This window comes from Onychomys torridus, chromosome 13 (genome assembly GCF_903995425.1).
Source record: "Onychomys torridus chromosome 13, mOncTor1.1, whole genome shotgun sequence".
Taxonomy (NCBI): domain Eukaryota; kingdom Metazoa; phylum Chordata; class Mammalia; order Rodentia; family Cricetidae; genus Onychomys; species Onychomys torridus.
The window spans coordinates 75,197,153-75,214,563 of NC_050455.1; positions in this window are offsets into that span (position 1 = coordinate 75,197,153).

A 17,411-nucleotide genomic window follows, 5' to 3' on the forward strand; every position below is an offset into this window, starting at 1 on the left:
AAAATTATATTCGATCTATTAGACTGATTTGGAAGATATAGTCAAAGTAGTTTGACATTGGCTCACTTTGCACTACTGAGGCTGAGGACCCAGTGCTGGCTTTGTTCATGCAGCCTAGGTCATCTGCATATGGCACTTAAGGCCAAGTGTGTGTCTAGAGAGTCAATGGTCTCCAGTCTGCATTTGGAGAGTGTCAAAGCTAGCTCTTGATGCCAATGAAGAACATCAATGGTTGCAGCCGGGTCAATGGCCTAACTAATATAAAAGGTAGAGGTAAGTAAGCAAAGCGAAATGAAAACCAGCTTTTCCCTCAGACTTCTGTGTATCTGGGCACGTGTGGGTATTTCTCACATATACCAGATCTTCCCAATTCATTCAACCTAATCCAGGAAATTCCACAAAGGCATGTCAAGAGGCTAAATGGACTAGGTTCACTCCTGGTGCTGTGATAAATTATGCAGACAAAAGACAATTTAGAGGACAAAAGGGTTTGAGTGTGCAGTTCCAGGATGCAGTCTACTGTAACAGAGAAACCACCATAGCAGGAACTTGAAGCAACTAGCAACATCACAATCACAGTTAAAAACAGATAAATTAGCATCTCTTCCTAGGATTAGGTCCTGGAATTAAGAAAGAAAAGACACATACGTAGCAGAGCTAGGATTTTGTAGGGGTGTTCACTTGAGTAGAGCTACACCTACTACCACCAACAAACAGCCGTTTTTATGGAAGGGGATTGGCTAGTGTCAGTAGAAGGTGGCAGTAGGCAAGTAGTTTTAGGCTGTGAACATCCCAGAGAAGCTGTCATTAGTTGTTCCCATGTGGACCCCACAGAAAAGCTTTGTCTTCTCTCTGAGCCTGCTCATATTGGGAAAGGATTTGCCACTCCCTAGAGTTTGAGACACTGGTGTCCTCGGCACGGCCTTGCTCATGTCAGCAATATAATGGCCCAGGTATCATAATTACTTTCATTAATATATGAAACTTTACTTAGTTGAAAATTGTTGTTGGGGCTATAATCACATTGCAAATAAATGACTCTGAATTACAAGATTACTAAGGTTAGCTGGGAAACTTAAAAGTGAAATACCATGAAACACACTGACTGTGAACTGTATATATGACCAAACAATATTATTATGCTGCTATAAAGCTAAGCTAATAAACTATTTTAATTGGGTCATTCTAATATTGGTAACTGCCTTCATGGTCTTGCATGTCTTATTATCTTTATCTATCTATCATCTCTACATCTGCATCTTAATAGATGTCCATTTTCTGTATAAAATACTTCTGTTATTTTCAAAATATATATTTTTTCCTCAAATTTTCCACATTTAAAATGTACTGAAGTTTTCTTTACATAGATAAAGCTAGAGGAAATAACCCAAACTGAAGCATTTTAGGTTGGCTGTGGCTTTTAAGACTATGTACTTGGTGTTTTAAGTTTATTGGATTGTAGCACATTTGTCAAATGAGCAAGGAAGACTGGAGAGTTACCCCAGTTTGATTTTTGTAAACTTTACCCATAGTCAAGCAAGTTCTGACACAGATTTGTTGTAACCAAGCTTTTACCCTTCCTCATCTTCATTCTAGAATATTTCATTCTGAAAGATTTTTAACCACTTTCAGATTATTAAAGGCATATTTCACTGCCTTTTACATTATTTTATACGTTTGCGGTTTTTCGCTATCATATCATGATGTAATACAGTGTCTGTGTTGCTATAGCATTTGCACATATTCTGCTATTGCCAAGATGCTACATTGTCCATCACCTTCTTTGTTCTTTCTCCATAGATAATCCTGATTGGTTCACTGGAGTCTGGTTTGTGTACCTCTTTTATTTCCTAGGGTGTATAGTATGAGTGACAAATGCTTTCTAGAATATCACTTAATCTGTCTTTGTGACATGACCTACTGCCCCACATGCTCTAGACACAAGATCTAGGGAGAACATTTAAATTAGCACTGTTTTTCATGATTTGTTTGGCAGATGTCTCTATTTAAATGTTCCCTAATGGCCTTTTGCAGATCACCACTGAAACTGAAAACCATTCCAGTTCTGCAATGACCTAATATCTAATTGCCAGCAGAAGAAATAGTTTGGGAAAGGAAGAAAGGAGCCTTGAATCAGGCTTGTGGGTCCTCCTGAGTGTTTGCTTAGGACTGGGAAAAATCTTCAGTTGAATTACTTTCACCATGTGTTCTGATCATCTTCAGATCCTCAACACACTGAGCATAATCTTCAGGTTTTCCATATATTTCCTGCTCCACGAACAGAGGAACATCTTCTTGTGGGTTCAATATTTACACCATTTGGCTCTATCTGCATGAACCATATATAGATATATATATATATATATATATATATATATATATATATATAGATATGGTACAAATTTAGCAAACCATGAGGTCCTCAGCTTACATCAGAATGGACTCTAGATGTGAACTCTGTGTGATACAGTATCCCAGGATATTACTATGACCCAGGATGCTTTCGCTCTCCTAAATGTCCTTTATTCTTTATAATTCTATTCCTTGCCTGTGCTTCAAACAATCACTGATTTTTTTTCATTGTCTCCATTATTGTGACTTACAAACATTACTTTGTTGACTTAAAACAGTACTTAGCTTTCTTAGATTAGCTTCTTCCAAATATAGCATACATTATAATTCACCCCTGAAATCCCATAGCTCATTCATTCAGTACTTTTTTGTGGTAATTATTGCTCAACCATGGCACAAACACTGATTTACTTATCCATTAACCTGCCTGTAGCAAGATTTTACAGGGAAATGACATTCTACCTAATTTGTATATATTCTAAGTCCCCAACGCTGGATCCTATTTGACATATTTGACTGTTGTTCAGTATAGAACTACTCCTTCACTTTTAGTTTCAAATCATTCAGAATGTTTATGAAAAAAAATGTATGTGTTTTTGAATTATTATTTATTTTTTCACAATGATAGAATAATCAACAAAATAAAGAGAAACTACTATGTATTAGTTAGAAATCTTGTTTATGCTGACATTATTCTTTGTTCAGCTTTTAAATATTGTTTTAAAAATAGAGTACATGTTGTTCTATGCACAAAATCTTCTTATTTGTAAAATATATGGATCTCTTAGTTAGGGTTTCTATTGCTGTGAAGAGACATCATGACCATGGAAACTCTTACAGAGGAAAACATTTTGTGAGGTTGATAGTTTACAGTTCAGAGGTTCGGTCCAATTATTATCATGGTGGGCAACATGCTGGCGTGCAGGCAGACACAGTGCTGGCTGCATCTTTATCATAAGGCAACAGGAAGTGAATTGAGTGTCACAATGAGTGAAGCTGGAGCAAAAGAGACAGTAATGCCTGTCCCCACAGTGACACACTTCATCAAACAAGGCCACACCTCCTAGTACTGCCCTCCCCATGAGATTATGGTGGACATTTACATTCAAACCACCACAATGGCCTTGCTCCCTTTTTCTGTTTTCTTACAGTCAATAAGAATAGACAAATATATCTTCATATTCAGAAACATTAAAAGTATCTTAGTTATAGAAAATAGTACCATATATATCAGATTTCTAAAATTTAGTATACATATGTAAAATCTGAATTCATAAATTAAACCTGAAAAATTATTAGGTCTTAGGCCTCCACTTATTACTTGGTTATTAAATAAGCTAAGATACTCAATGATCACTGTAAGTTGAGTCTAAAAATATTTCAGTAAATCTACTCACATATCAAAGTACTAGATATCAATTATTAAAGATTCAATTAATATAAATAAAGTCAAAAGCCAGTCAATCAAAAGAGAAAATATGTACATTTAAATTGCAAAATTTCAAAAATAGTATCCATTTATGCTAGCCAACAGTGCATCAAGAATAAATTCCATTTCATACTGGGGGGGTCATCGAAAGAAAGCACATGAATTATGAACCAATGGCTGTGGAGCCCCCAGCTAGATCAGGCCCTCTGGATAAGTGAGACCATTGAATAACTTGATCTGTTTGGGAGGCACCCAGGCTGTGGGACCGGGACCTGTCCTTAGTGTATGAGCTGGCTGTTTGGAACCTTGGACTTACACAGGGACACTTTGCTCAGCCTGGAAGGAGGGGACAGGACCTGCCTGTACTGAATCCACCAGGTTCAAATGAATCCCCAGGGGAGTCTTGGTCCTGCAGGACATGGGAATGGAGGGGAGCGGCTGGGGGGGAAGGTGAGTTGGGGCCGGGAGGGGGGAGAACAGGGGAACCCATGGCTGATGTATAAAATTAAAACACACAATAATAATAATAATAATAATAATAATAATAATAATGTAAGATTAAATAAATAAATAAATATATTCCTCCTCTGACTTCTAACTATAATTAAAATTTTTCATAAATTTCAGGTATTAATTTTCTGACAGATATATAGCTAGCAAAGATTTTCTTCTTTTCTGTAGGAAATCTCTCTATTCACATAGTTTTCTTTTCCTTTTGGTGTGCTGGTATTTTTAGTTCCATGTAATCCTATTTGTTACTCTTGGCATTTTTTTTCTACTGACCCAACGGAGCACTTAACAAAAAGTTGTTGACTATGCCTGACTATGCCTATATGACTACAGATGTTCCCTAAATTTCCTTCTACTATACTGTTACCATATTAAGTGAAATAAATCAGATCAGAAATTTATAGGAGAGAAAGAAAAGAGGAGAAAGGTGAGAGACTGATGAGTATGAACACTCTGCTCTTTGACCCTTTAGAAAAACTGATTATTGTTTTACTACTTTTAGTTTTGAGATTATAATAAAATCATAGCATTACCCCATTTCCTTTCTTCCCTCCAAACCCTCCAACATACCCTTTTTCAAATTCATGTCTTCTTTTTTCATTAATAATTGTTACATACACAGGCACATACACACACACACACACACACACACACACACACACACACACACATGCACACGCACAACATCATCATCATCATCATCATCATCATCATCCTGAGCAGTCTGTATAATGTTACTTATATGTATGCTTTCTGGACTAATCATTTGTTATTAAATAGTTAATGTTATCTTCCTACAAGAAACAATTACTCCCAAGCTCAGCATTCCTTAGTTGCTTGAAGCTCTTTGTGTAGACTTAAGGCCTCTCAAATGACTGCATGGAGGACATCTCAAACATGCACATCAAAGAAATGTGCAAAACTGAAGAATATTGATTGCAAATTACAGCTTCATGAAGGAACACTGAAAACATCATAACATGTTCACTCACGAGGATAACAAATACCACTATAAAAGATGTGTGCTAATGTCATATCAAAAAGTCACAAACTGTACTATTTTAAAGTTTCTGAAATTTCTGTGTACTATAATTTTACTCATTTAAAAATCTGTAAGCTAACATTCTAAAATTCATTACAGGTGCATGTACTCAAATTATCACAGTCTAGATTTTGATTAAATAAAGAAAATTTCAGGTAACTCATGCTTCTGGCGAGCTTTTGAGTACAATTAAATTCTGAAGTGATCTAGACAGTATTGAGATTTTATACCTAGTATTTCATGAGATAACTTTCCTACATTGCCATTTGCCATGTTGCTCTTCTAAATACTGAGCAGTTTGCAGAAAAACATGTGTGTTGTAGGTTCTATTGTTTTCCATGAGAAATGTTCAATATCTGTTTCCAAAGGTGACCCACAAATTAGTTATACTTTAAAAACCTGAATTCATACTTCTTTCTGGGAGCTTTGTGCATTTTATACCGATATGTCTGGTACTGAGGTGGTTTGTTGTATGTTTTGTTTTGTTTTTCTTTCTTTAATCCTGGAAGCCATGAGTATTATGTATATGTGCAAGTTTGTTCATGTGCTTGTGGGAACACATGTGCCATGCTGCATGTGGGGAACTCATTGTCAATCATGGTTTTCTCCTGTTTTCACCACTGTGGACACCAGGATAATCTGTGATCTGGGGATTCTCCTGCTTCCATTTCCCAACCTAATGTAAGAGCATGGAGATTACAGGTCATACTGATGTTTCCGGCTTTATGTGAAGTATGAGGGTCCAAATAAAAGTCCTCAAGATTGTGGGACAGTTGCTTTATCTATTGAGCCATCTCCCCAGCTCCAGATTTGAGTTTTGAGATAGATTCTTCTGAGGCTATTTCTATATATTCATCCTGATCTTTGGACTGTATATAAGGTTCATTGAAAGGTGCCGTGTTCAATAATTAGGGATTTCAACTCTATGACAACAGTTAAAACATCAATTTGTATATTCAGTCTTATCATAATGAGGAATACAGTGTTGCTCACTTTTCACCAAAAAAGTGACAATATTCCAGTATCTCCTATTAGAGATACAAAAATGAAATATTTAAGAATTTTTCTCAGTGCAGATTTTTTCTTTAGTATAAGATTACATTATTGAATTTATCATTTTTTTACAATACAAGAATACCTTTTAAAATAGCAGGGTTTTGTATGTATATCTTTAAAATACTCCATAATGTTGGGTTCTGTTCAGTTAGTAGAGTGCTTACCTATCATGCTCAGAAACCTGGATTCAGTACCTAGCACTGCATAAACTAGATTTTATGGCATATACTTAATATCTATAATTTCATCATTCAGGTGATAGAGCAGGCTTCAGGTTTTCACATTCATCCTAGATTACATAATAAATTTGAAGTCAGTCTGGCTAAATCATGTTTCAAATTTAGTGAATGAGAGAAAAAAGAGAGAGAGAGAGAGAGGGAGAGAGAGAGAGAGAGAGAGAGAGAGAGAGAGAGAGAGAGAGAATGAACATGGTGGTGTTATAGTTCCTTGTATTTATAGCTCCCAAAAACATAGAGAATTCCAACACAATTACCAAAATCCTGTATTGAACACAGAAATAAAGAAATTGGCATACAACCCAGAAGAGAGTTATGTACATAAAGCAAACACTTGAAAGTCTAAGTAAAATCGTGATTCTGAAACCACCCTGCACTACATAAAGAATTCACATATAAACAAAACAACAGAAAGGAAATATTTTGGTTGGCAACAATTCAGGCACTGTCCTTAACAGGTACCATAGTTTGTTTTATATTATTGTAAAAAACACCATGACCAAAGGCAACTTGGAAAAATAGTGGTATATTTGGCTTAAATGCCCAGATCACACTCCATCACTGAGTGGTCAGCGTGGGAACTCAGGGCAAAATTCTGGAGGCAAGAAATGAATCAGAGGCTATGTTAAAAACAAACAAATGAACAAAAAACCCTCCTCATCTTGCAGTTTTATACAAGCCTGGACCACTTTCTAGGAATGGCACCTCCTATAATGGACTGAGAATTATTACATAAAATCAGTAAAATGCCTGACTAGCAATTATGATGAGGACAATTCCTAAAATGAAGTTCCCTCTTCTCAGGTGATTCTATCTTATGTCAGGTTGACAGAAACTGTTCTGCATACTGACCAAGTTGTGCTGACATATGGTATTTGGGAATGGACCATGAGAAGTAATAAAGTAGAGGAACCTATGCACTTTGGGGTAAATATAATTGGCTAAAAGTTTTTACTCTTTTTCAGTCATTTTGGAAAAGGTTTCCAATTTCAACTTTGCTTAAGAGCTATCAACAATGAAATACTTAACCACACATACTAAAGATTGGCTTGTTTTTTTTTTCTTTTAAACAACTAGTGCATTAAACATAGGAGGACATTTTAACCATCTGTGTGTGAACATCTGTACATTATTTTTTTTAATCAATAGACTGTGATAAAGCACTGGCCAAAAGCAACCTGGTGGGGAAGGGTTGACTTGGCTTACATGCCCTGGTAACAGACTATTATTGGTGGAAGGCAAGGCAGGAATTAAAGCAGGACAAGACTGAAGCATGAACTATAGAGGAACACTGCTTACTGGCTTGCCTCCCTGTCTCATGTTCAGTTACCTCCAAGTACCACCTGCCCAGGAGTAGCACAGCTCATAGTTGGCTGTGCCCACCCACATCAATCACTAATCAAGATAATGCCCCTACAGACCAGCATATAAGCTAGTCTGATGAAGGTATTTTCTCCGTTGAGTTTTTATCTTCCCAGATGACCGTACTTTGTGTCAAACTGACAAAAAATGAGCCAGAATAACACCCCAATACAAGAAAACTAAGTACTGTGCATCTGTATTGCACAGTCAGCACAGTCAGAGGTTCAACGGGATGGAGAAATTGTCATTGCCTGTGGTGAGATTATCTTGAAAATGATCACTTGTTTTGGGAAGTAAACATCAACAGAAAGTTGATATTGTTACTCTTTAACTAATCGACAAATGAAATCTTTTATCTCCCTGTGTTCTCTTTTAAACATGTTTATGGGCTGTATGATGATTACTACTACACAAAAATTCTGGAAAAGAAAGCATGGAAAAATAATCCTTAATAATTCTGATGTTGCTTGGCAATGGTGCAAGTTTCCTGAAAGAAGCATTATCACCATGTTTTCTCTTCTGTAGGACAGACGGCTGCCCAGCTGCTTCCCTTACAGCCAGCTGTGGCCTCTGATGGCTAATTTCAATATATGCAAAATGGCCTCTATGCAATTGTCTGGCTGTGGCTTTGATAAGAATGCAAGCCGCACTCAACTTCAGTTCTTTCCAGGAGCAGCTGCACAGACGTGACAGGAAGGTCATGCCAGAGCAAAGTTCCTGCTGTGGCTTGAGTACTCACATTTACAAAGCATCAAAGCAAGAGATTGGGTCCCTGATTCTGCAAAACTGGAAAAAAACCACCAAAGTTAAATGAGAAAAAAAATGGATATATATTTAATTAAAGATAATGCTAAATTTGTTTCTGTTACAGTAGAGAAATGAACACAATGCCTGCTAAAAATTATTGCAAATAATCTATTGTACTAGAAAATGTCTGTGAAAATTCAAATTACATCACAATAGCTACAAAAGACACAAAGGTGGGTTGAAATGTTTCACAATCTTCTCCAAAGCATACCAGCACCTGAATTTGCCTACATGACTACAGAAAATAAATGCAATGCACTATTTCTGAATTATTTAATCTTATTCAATATAAATGTCATTTTGTATATATATAAAATTAACCCCTTATTACAACCATAGGTGAAGTTACTAATGTACTTTTAAATTTTCCCTTTAAGTTCAGTGGTATCATCATTTGTCATATTACATCTAGTTTAAAATCCACTAAGTTAAGCATCTGTTAAAGAATTATCCTTATTATTATTAATTACTTCTTTTTGCCTTTAAATCATAGACTTTCCATTTTAAAGAAATGCTTAATTTCCATTACACCAGAGCAGGTCTTCATGTTTTCATTTTATATACATAAAACACCACAGACACACACACACACACACACACACACACACACACACACACACACACACACACAAACATTGGTTTTTTTTGGAGACAGGGGTTCCCTGTATATTTTTGGTGCCTGTCCTGGATCTCTCTCTGTAGACTAGGCTGGCCTCAAACTCATAGAGCTCTACCTGGCTCTGCCTCCTGAGTGCTGAGATTAAAGGTGTGCACCACCACTACCTGGCCAACCTTGGTACCTTTTAAGGAATTTTCACTTTATTGATTTTGAATGGCATTATCTTAACTAGAATATCATGTTTATTCACTGAAATTGTGAATAATGAAAATGTGGTACATTTAGACAATTAAATATTAACCATCTGTTAAAAAAGAAATTATGAAATTTGCAGAAAAATAGATGAAGCTAGAAAAAAATCATGCTGAGTGAGGTAACAAACTCACAAAAGACAAATATGTTATATAGTCTCTTATATGTGGATATTGGCTTTTAAGCCTTTAACATGTGTGCTACAATACATATAGCCACAGAGGTTAGGTACCTTGTAAGGGTCTAAAGGGGAGGAGGAGATTTCACAAGGAAGAAGCAATAAAATATATTTTTTGTGGAGAGACTGAAATAAACTGCAATGGGATGATTACATGGGAAAGGGGTGGTAGAGAGGGACAAGAGAGGAAATATGTAGATGGACAACAAATGCTAACAGCCAACTGAAGGGTAGCCATGTAGAAATCTACTACAGAAGCTTCCTTAAAAATATACATATATGAAAAAGAATATAAATGGAGTCGGAAAGTAAAGGGAGAGACATTACCAAACTAGATACCTTATCCCACCAATTGAAGCCTCCAATGCCAGAAATAGATTACATCTAACTGAGTTGTTAGTCAAATGAACCCCATATAAACCCCCAAATATCTCAGGGTATTGCCAAGACTATTAGTTATTGTAAATGTAACTGTCTTGTTAAATAAGAAACACAGAGCCAATTGCAGAGTTAAAAGCCAAGAGGCCAGAGCAATAGATGAGAGCTGAAAATCTTACCCTTCACTAGTGCTGCTGTCTTTTCTCTCCACCAGAGACCTACTTCCTGTGTTTCTCTTTTTTATAGACTTTCTGTTCTGCCTTCTCATTGGTTGTAAACCCAACCACATGACCTCCTCATCACTGCCTGTCTGTACAGACCTTCAGGTCTTCTATGGTTGGTATTGAGATTAAAGGCATGTGTCTCCATGCTGACTGTATCCTTCAACACACAGAGGTCTGCCTAGCTCTGCCTTCCAAGTGCTGGGATTAAAGGTGTGTACCTCAACAGTCCAGCTTCAGCTATGGCTTGCTTTGACCCTAAGGCAACTTTATTAACATACAAATAAAATCACATTTCAGTACAAATAAAATATCACCATAAGTTACTCTTCATGAATTGATTATTACATTCTACTTGTGAAGACAATAGTTACATAAAGTTGGTGTCTAACTAGAGCCTGCACTCTACTGGCTATTGGTTATGGTATTGTGCTGTGGATATCGCTCTGTGTAAATAAAGTTCTTATTGGCCAGTGGCCAGGCAGGAAGTATAGGTGGGACAAGAGAGAAGAGAATTCTGGGAAATAGAAGGTTGGAGAGAGACACCGCCAGCTGCCGCCATGAGAAGCAACATGTAAAGACACTGGTAAGCCATGAGCCATATGGCAAAGTATAGATTAACAGAAATGGGTTAATTTAAGATAGAAGAAGTAGATAACAAGCAGCCTGCTATGGCCATACAGTTTCTAAACAATGTAAGTTTCTATATGCTTTCTTGGTTGGGTCTGAGCGACTGTGGGACTGGTGGGTGAGAGAGATTTGTCCTGACTGTGGGCCAGGCAGGAAAACTCTAACTACATATGGCACCCAACATGGGACAAGAGTTTCCACCTAAAACCTGAGAAAGCAGATTCTAAAACAGAGCTAAAAATAGCTTCCTAATTGTTTCTCTCAAGTTAATGGCAGCCTGCCGGTTTGAGCTACTATGGCGGGTTCCTGGCGTGTGCGTGTGACCTGCAGTGCGGCAGGAATGAGGAGTCTACAAGCAGCACTACTACATGATGGATTTAGCCATTGCTAGTTAAAAAAAAAAAAGTTTCTGGACTATGCACTGCTTTGATAAAACTGCTTCTGATAGTTGATGGTACACATGGCTCCAGACCCAGAGCTGGCAGTAAACTGTACCGCCGCCATGTTGGGAAGCAGAGGTGGGCGGAGCCAACAGCCACAGTGGTGTTTCAGTCTTACAAAGATGGATATTACACAGAGAATCTGGTTTACGTTGTCTTTGGGATTTTTAACTGCAGAAAAAGATTTGATTGTAAAAACTGTTGAGTTAAACAAGTATGTAAATTTTAAAGGTAACTTGACTTCAAAATTTGTATATAAGGATATGTTGCTTTAAAAAAGAGTCTCTGCTTTTGTTTCCACAGAAAGCCAGAGGCTATGGATTTGTTCCAGATTAAGATACATCAGGTTTGATCAGCCAAGACCACCTAAAATGTCTCCGATGACACCATGGCCCAGATGATCCAACATCCAGAATGCTTTCAAGGCAACTGGCTCAGAGGTTCACCCTAATGGACTACTCTATAATCCTAAAATTTTCTTTGTGTCCCCATAAGATACAGCGCCCCCTCTCCAGCAAAAAGTAGTAAGAGAAACTACGCCCACATTCCCAAAATTATCAAGCTGGCTTTAAAAATGGAATTGGCTCACTCCTTCTCTAAACCCAGACATATTGCTAAAAAAAAAGGTTAAGAGATTTCTTGTATCCCAAATCTGAAGAGCCCTCTAGTATGGGACAGAGAAAAACCAATATTTTTCTTTAAAGCAGGTTGATTATAAATGAGATCTCTTTCTAAAGAAGAAAGGGGGATATGATATAGATATAATAGGATGAAAGCCTAGATTAGGGAACTTACTTCTAAAGAGCAACAACTTGTTTAAAATGTTTTACATTGGTTTAGATTTTAGTCTATCGATACAAACTTAGTTAATTTGGTTATATTGTGTGTATATTTCTACTCTTGTTTAATGTATTATGTTTATATAGCTCATTTAAAATTGTAATGGATAATTAAAAATAGATTAATAACTGGTCATCTATGATAATCATACTCATAGCCATGTTAGTTAAGTCTTCTAGGTATACACAGAGATATATCAGATAGACAGGTACTCTTCAAACACTTCAAAGGACTACAGAATATGGCATTTAAAATACTTTTAAAATTTAGACTTTCTGGACAGTGAGACATGTCTGCTCCTAGCAGCACTGATTTATTTCAGAGAGGAGGATGGGCACTGAAGACAGTTCATATGGAGTTTATCTACACCTTGGCAAAAATAGCAATTTGGGCAAGAAACTGTTCTTTCCTGGACTGCTAGATCAACTGGACATACAGGACCCATAGAAAGGTGACCACTAAACTTTGTTTGACAAAATGGTCCTTCAGGTTCCTGCTTCACAGAGGCAACTGCCAGACATTCTACAGGACACTGAGAAAAATGACCAGGAGACTCTAGCCCTGTGGGCTAAAAACAGATGCCCCAACTTTACAAAGGAACATTAGGTAACTGTCCAGGATGCCAGCTGTCTCTGTCTACTCTTGCAAGACTCCTAAAAAATGCTTACATCCTTCTCCCGGTTCTCAGGTAATATTATATCCTTCTGAGGTCTTTGATGTGGTTAAAGACTAGATAGTTATAATTTCCTCAGTTATGATAAAAGATAAGTTAGATATAAAAGCTTAGACTCACAAATATAAGATAGATAGGATATCTTCTTTAATATTGTAACTGTAATTCTTGCTTGATAATTGTTTTGTTATATGTAATTGTACTATGTAAAAGTTAAAACCTTCCTTTAAAAAAAAAAAAGAAAAGGGGAAGTGCTGTGGATATCGCTCTGTGTAAATAAAGTTCTTATTGGCCAATGTCCAGGCAGGAAGTATAGGCGGGACAAGAGAGAAGAGAATTCTGGCAAGTAGAAGGTTGGAGAGAGACACCGCCAGCCGCTGCCATGAGAAGCAACATGTAAAGACACTGGTAAGCCATGAGCCATATGGCAAAGTATAGATTAACAGAAATGGATTAATTTAAGATAGAAAAAGTAGATAACAAGCAGCCTGCTACGGCCATACAGTTTCTAAACAATGTATGTTTCTATATGCTTTCTTGGTTGGGTCTGAGAGACTGTGGGACTGGCGGGTGAGAGAGATTTGTCCTGACTCTGGGCCAGGCAGGAAAACTCTAACTACAGTATTGGAAGGTACTCTTCCCACCAACCTAGCTATGAATGCTATTACCTATCACAATGACCAGTTTGTGAGACATGCTGTTACAACAGTGCTACAAATGTTGTGGAAGTCCCCAACTACTCTCTGGTCAGATTTATGGCTCACTCCAAGAGATGAGATCCATAACACAGCTGGGAAGGCCAAAATTTTAGGACTGGATAGGTCATTGGTCTAGGGTAAACTCTACAGATATTATTCTGCTGAAGGAACATAGAGACAAGATGACTCCCAATGACATTCTCTTATGCTGATACATCAGTTCCTTGCTTGGCCTTGATTAGAGAACTTTTCTTCTTACAATAGATAGGAACTAACACCAAGACCCAAACTAGGCAATGTTCAGAAAGTGAGAGAGTTTGGATCACCCACTAGTAGATGGGATGTCTTCAATAAACCCCTCTCCTCTGAGCTCAGGGAACTATGCAGAAAGGATTCAGGAAGACTCTAAGATCCAGAGGGGATGACTGCCACAAGAAGACTGATGCACACATGCATTCACAAAGACTGTGGCAGCACATGAAGAGCCTGTACAGCTCTAAGCCAGTCCAAGTCCTAGCACTGAGACAGGGAAGTGGAAATGAGGTCCAACCCCTAAGTAAGGATTTATCTAAAACTAATTTTCCCTGGCAAAGGAAAAATTAATTCTCTTCAATGTAGTCTCACTGAGTATGTTAATCAAACATTAGGGCAGTCCTTATGCCCACCAGTAATTACCAACACAAAACAAACTCAATATTTTTGCAGTTTTTGTTTTATAATACTTTGTTAGTTGTGTTACCACTCATATACATTTTTCCTTTTTTATATTTTTCTGAGTTTTTATTTATTTTGTGTTTGATTTTTGATTAAGCCTTCAGTTAGTTCAGAGAATCATTACACTTACATAGATGGGTTCATCAATGTATGCCATAATCAAAATGGTGGGAGTGAGAGAAGGACACAGGAATACTCTGAAGCCTTGATAGGGCAAATGCCTCAGTATTGTGAAGCAGAGAGTGGAGGCTGGGGCAGTCTTGTTGTTCTCTGTCTCTGCTCCTCTCCCACCCCTTGCTCTTAGAGTAGAAACTTGTCAGACCTGTGATTAGTAGCTCACAGCAGAAAACTCTTAGTGCAGTGCTTTAAGATAGTGAAGATATGACTCTGCATACCCAGTTCCCAGCATATCTTCTGGCAGGAGACACCCATTGTGTTCCTAGTGCTCACGATACTCAGACATTTTGTGGGTGTCACACTGAATGGTGATCAGAGTACACAGTGGTATCCTGTAACATGAGAGCCTCTCTGTGTCAGAATGATAAAGAGTTTAATCTTTTCACAGTGTCCTATCATTCCCTCCTGTGTCGGAAGCCTAGCTGGGAATCAGAAGTCACAAGATTGTTCCTTTTGCCCTGTTTTAATTGAAACTACATCTTTTGCTTCTGATTCTATATAATGCCAAACTTGCTCCCAGAAGCTTTTTTTTTGTAATTTGGGGAGATTAGAAAAACTTCAGGAGATGGGGTCTAGCTGGAGGAAGTAGTTCTTTAGGACCATGTCCATAGTGGCAGTCTGCCCTGGATCTTTCCTATTTCTGGCTATGTTTTCTAGCCCCCATGAGGTGAATGCTTTCCTCTGCCACTGTCATCACAATATTCTTCCCAAGATATTGGGCTAAATGGACAGGTACTGAAGCCAGTGCAAACAAGAGCCAACATAAACTGTAGTTGGAGGTTTTTAGTTTTGTACCACAGTCAGGACAAATCCCTCTCACCTGTTAGTCTTGTAGTTGTTTAGACCTAACCAAGTAAACACACAGAGACTTATTTTTTTATAAACTGTATGGCTGGCCACAGCAGGCTTTTTGTTATCTAGTTTTTATATTTTAAATTAACCCATATTTATTAATCTATAAGTTGTTGTGTAGCTTCTGGTTTACCTGTATCTTAACATCTGCTTCTCATCATGGCAGCTGGCAGCTGGCAGCTACTCTTTGACTCAGCCTTGCTGTCCCCAGAATTGTCTTCTCTGCTTGTCCCGCTTATGCTTTCTACCTGGCTACTTGGCCAGTCAACATTTTATTCATACAGAGCAATATTCACATCACTTCCCCTTTTCTTTTTTTTTTTTTTTAGGAAGGTTTTAACTTTTACATAGTAAAATTTCATATAACAAAACAATTATCAAGCAAGATTTACAGTTACAATATCTAGTCTGTTTATAATAATTAGGCTATTTGTATTTGGCAAAATTAAAGAAGATATCCTATCTAACTTACATTGGTGAGTCTAAGGTTTCATATCTGACTTATCTCTTATGATAACTGAGGAAATTATAACTATCTAGTCTTCAACCACATCAAAGGCCTCACAAGGATGTAATCTTACCTGAGAACCGGGAGACAGACACAAGCAACCTTTGGGAGTCTTGCAAGAGTAGGCAGAGACAGCTGGCATCCTGGACAGTCACCTGAATGTTCCTCTGTAAAGTTGGGGCACCTGTCTTTAGTCCCAAGGTCTGGAGTCTCCCAGTCACTTCTCTCAGTGTCCTGTAGAATGTCTGGCAGTTTCTTCTGTGAAGCAGGAACCTGAAGGACCATTTTGTCAAGCCAAGTTTAGTGTTCACCTTTCTATGAATCTTATATATCCAATTGATAAAGCAGAACAGGCAAAAACAGTTTCTTGCCCAAATGGCTATTTTTGTCAAGAAGAAGATAAACTCCATAATGGAGTGTCTTTGATATCCATCCTTCTCTCTGAAGTAAATCAGTGCTGCCAGGAGCAGACATGTCTCACTGCCCAGAAAGTCTAAATTTTTAAAATATTTTAAATGTCCTATTCTGTAGGTCTTTGAAGTATTTGAAAATTACCTATCTAATTGAATTATATCTATGTATACTTAGAAAACTCAACATGACTATAAATTTGACTATCATAGAAGACTGATTGTTCCATTACAATTTAAATAATTTGTATAAACATAATACCTTAAGCAAGAGTAAAAACACATATACAGTATAGCAAAATTAACTTTAAATTTGTATCAATAAAATAAATCTATATCTCTGTATAAATTAAATGCTGATTGGCCAGTAGCCAGGCAGAAAGTATAAATGGGACAAGCAGAGAAGAGAATTCTGGTGAGAGGAAGGCTGAGTCAGAGAGATGCTGCCAGCCGCCAGGATGAGAAAAAGATGTTAAGATACTGGTAAGCCAATAAAAGATAAGTTAGATATGAAACCTTAGACTCACAAATATAGAATAGATAGGATATCTTCTTTAATTTTGCCAAATACAAATAGACTAGATATTATAAATAGACTAGACAGTGTAACTGTAATTCTTGCTTGATAATTGTTTTGTTATCTGTAATTTTACTATGTGAAAGTTAAAACCTTTCTTTTTGAAAAAAAGAAAAGGGGAAGTGCTGTGGAATGTTCTGTATGTCAAATGTGTTGCTCTGATTGGTTAATAAATAAAACACTGACTGGCCAGTAGCCAGGCAGGAAGTATAGGTGGGATAAACAGAGAAGAGAATTCTGGGAAGTGGAAGGCTGAGGCAGAGGGACACTGCCAGCCGCCATGATGAGAAGCAACATGTTAAGATACCGGTAAGCCAGGAGCCACATAACAACTTATAGATTAATACAAATGGGTTAATTTAAGATATAAGAACACATAGCAAGAAGCCTGCTGTGGCCATACAGTTTGTAAGCAATCTAAGTCTCTGTGTGTTTACTCAGTTGTATCTG